Source organism: Lytechinus variegatus, chromosome 13, assembly GCF_018143015.1.
Source record: "Lytechinus variegatus isolate NC3 chromosome 13, Lvar_3.0, whole genome shotgun sequence".
Taxonomy (NCBI): Eukaryota; Metazoa; Echinodermata; class Echinoidea; order Temnopleuroida; family Toxopneustidae; genus Lytechinus; species Lytechinus variegatus.
This window is the reverse complement of record NC_054752.1, coordinates 7,341,716-7,345,734: the sequence shown is the minus strand read 5'-3', so window position 1 is coordinate 7,345,734 and position 4,019 is coordinate 7,341,716.

The window sequence follows — 4,019 nt, the reverse complement described above, 5'->3', positions numbered from 1 at the left end:
CTTGAAAAGGTCATTTGCTAACTTGCGCATTTTCAGGTAGAAATGAATTACTTGCAATAATTTCATGAACATTTAAACATTTAAAAGTTCATTTTCACAATTGTTAATTGATACTTCTACTATTACTACTACTACTACTACTACTACTACTACTACTACTACTACTACTACTACTACTACTACTACTACTACTACTACTACTACTACTACAACTACTACTACTACTACTACCTCTACTACTACTACTATAACTACTACTACTACTACTACTACTAATTACACTAATAATTCTACTACTACTACTACTATTTCAACTACCATTCCTACTACTACTACTGCTACTTCTACTACTACTACTACATCATCAGTTTGCTCACTAAATATTCATATCCAGGCATGTATATACATGTAAATGTTTCAGAGAAACAAATTCTCGTCCTATTTGACGTCATTTTTCAGCATTTTTTATTGTTTGGCTGATTTTTCTGCCTTTTTTGCTGTCAAAATCATATAATTATCAGCCTGGAGAACCACTTTAACCAAAATTTGGAGAAAGTAGGGGATCTTAAAATTCTTGTCTTTCAAATTATTTATTCAGTCACACGTGGTGTCAGTGGATATAAAACTGGTAGCAATAAAAAAGGGAAACATTGTTTTTTTATAATTTAGGTGAAGACAAATTGTAATAATCAATAATTATTTCATGTTAGCCGTCTTAATTCATTTTTCCTTTGAAACGCGCTGTGTAAACATATAATTTTAAAGAATTTAAAACATATCCATAATACCAATATATTATGTACCAAGTTCTGATCGATTTGGATCGTGAAAATCGTTTTGGTGCTTATCTTTATCGATATGACATTAAGAAAAGTTAGGAAAGTTTTTCCATTTAGGGTCAATAATTTGGAATATTTGACCACTTAGGTTGAAAGTCCAACTGAGGTAAAGTTATTTTGAATAACTGGATTGATATAAAATATGAAGTGTCGTGGTCTAGTAGTTCGTGACTCTCGTCTTTCAATCTGAGAGACGTGGGTCGATTCACTCAGCAAGAAGTTTAAGGCATGGTCACACCGCCCGAGCGTTGTTGCAGCGGTCGTGGAGCGGAGAGAAAAAAAATCACCGCTCGCTACCGTTCACCATTTTCGATTTCGATTGCTCTTTTTTTCGATTTTTTCCCCAAATTTTGAGAGCGAAATTCGACCCTCTTTCCCTACCGCTCCACGACCGCTCCGACAACGCTCGGGCGGTGTGACCATGCCTTAGCCAACATTGTCCTGCACTCATCCAAGGTGAGGAAAATGGTTACCAGGTAGGGAGAAACTCCTTGAATGCTTCAGCGTCAATAAAGCAGCGCGGCAAAAGCCAACGGTAATAATAGCATCGCTTTGTATCCTCAAGCCAAAAAAAAAATAATTTACAAATCCAGCTAATATTAAAATAATACTTCTGAGGGTATCCAAGGCGAAGAAAACAGGGTGCTATGTAATTTAACATAATATAATTTAATGTAATATTATGCAACGTAATGCGATATAATTTATTATGCTCTTAATAATCCTTATACATGTATTACATTAAGATATAAATGTTAAGCGCTTATAATAAGCGCGATATAAATGTATATTATTATTATTTATTTTTTGTTTAGAGGTCTCACGGTAGGCCTACACCATGTATTATTTTTTGGGGCATTAAAATCTCTGCTTTTTAGCCTAATAAATTCTTACACTTAAGGGACCCCCGCCCCCCCAAAAAAATTGCATTCATTTTCCTCTTAGGAAAATGAAATTCTGTTAATTCTGGTAATGGATTCATATTTTCGTTTAAACAGTGCCTTCACAGAGATTATCTACACACAGTATGATTTAGACCTTTTTTTCTGACGTAAAATTAATCGATCAATTTCCATGGTAACGAAACAGGTGTGGCCATCTTTTGACAAGTTTTCGAATTATTCTTGGATTGCACAACCTCCATTTCTGTCGTGATGGCTATTATGAAAAATGGGGTTTAACAAAGGCCTTATCGATTATACCAAGCAAAGAATATCCAGCAAATACCAATACATGTATTGTAATTGGTGACAACCTGTTTCTGAATTGGCCACTAATATGAAATGCAACTACATTTTTAACATCAATTTAAATGTAGAATACTTTCGGTGAAAAGTTTATTATCATCTTAATTATTTCAGACTTATTGGTGTTATCAGTTACCTTTTGGCATAGACTTGCAGTTTTGATTAATTGTTTCATTTCATGTTTCAAGGGACAACCTAATTATCTGTGTTGTAAAATGGTTTGAATATCAGCCCAAGTAATGAAATAAGGTAATGATGATGAAGATGATGAGAGTCATGATAAAACAAAAAAGATAATGATGATTATAATGATGATGATGATGATAACAATAATAATAATAATGACAATGATAATAATAATGATAATAACAATAATAATCATTACTACTACTACTACTACTACTACTACTACTTATATAATAATAATAATAATAATAAGTCCAAGAAGAAGAAAAAGAAGAAGAAGGATAAGAAGAAGAAAAAGAAGAAAAAAAAGAAGGGAAGGAAGATGAAGAAAAAATATTGCCCAAAGCGATTTCCATTGCCGCCTTTTTTTCCAACATATATTCGCGTTTTTCACATAACGACACAAAATGATGACAATTATTTAATCAATGATTTATAGTCTGTATGGATGTAGATATATATGCAATCGTTGTTATATTTGTAAACCTAAATATCGAAGATTATTTAAAAAGAGATACAATATAATGCAATTACCAAATCAATAACATTTTCCAATGTAATATCACATTCTCTTCTCTGTTCACATGAGCATGACATTAGCTCTAGGCATTAAAGAGGGGAAGTTTTATAAACACAATAAGCATGATAAGAAAAATCTGCACCCTAAACGGCTAGAATAATGTCACAACATTACCATTTAAAAAAAAGTCAAAATATGCATCCATTTTGGATTGTTTAATTTGGTTGCACTTTTCCACCCTATATTTAACAGTTTCCATAAGCTTAATGGTGAAGAATGTTTCGCGTTCAAAGTGTGCAAATTAGAACCTTTCTTAAATAGTATCACTCTCTAACATTTAGGTTGCAAAATGTAGATTAGGTCCCTACTGCTTCCCTGGAAGCAGTAGTTTCTTCACTTAGTTTCTTAAAAAGTTACGGCTGAAAAAACTCAGTTTCTTATGTTACATATATGTTTGTATCTTAATGAGCATTGATTCTAGATCATTTTCTCACACCTTTTATTTTCCTTAACGAAATGATAATGGTATTATATATATTCCCGAAATGGACCTATGTCCCCAAATTCATAGTTCATCCTTTTATTCTTTCATACGTAATGCACTACCTGAAAAAGCTGGAGGATAAGTCTAACAAAATGCGAGCGAATTGACACCCCGCCTCCCCGTCTGTTTATCTCTTTCCCCTTCCTCATCCGGTCTGTTTCCACAGACGTTATTGGGAAACAAAACAGATTCTTCTCTGATTGGGTACAACTTTTGTCAAAAACAAATAGGACTCGATCGATGACATCTGTATTCGAGGCGTTGATAATATAAAACGCTTTGATGAGCCTGACGATTTCTCATGCACGCCCAGTTTACGTGCCGAACAGCGTCCGAGTTGGATGCAAGCGTTTCGCGATCCGTTGGCGATTTAATCTGCCGAAACGCAGGCGATAAACTTTTTACCTAAGAAGAAGGATAGAAGAGTTTCGACACAGACGATTTAATTCCTTACGAAGACAGCAGAGATTCAGGCGAAAATGGCGCCTACGACGCCTCCGCCGATATTCCTCCTTGGTGTGCTAATCATTCTCGTCTCCGCTCAAATAGGAAGGTAAATATAGTTATCCTGATTGTAAAAAATAAGTACTCCAAAGTTATACTAACGAAGAAAAATATTTTCTTCGGAATGGGGCAATGATATTCAAACTTTCATTAATATCGTTGTTTAGAATGCTTTGTAA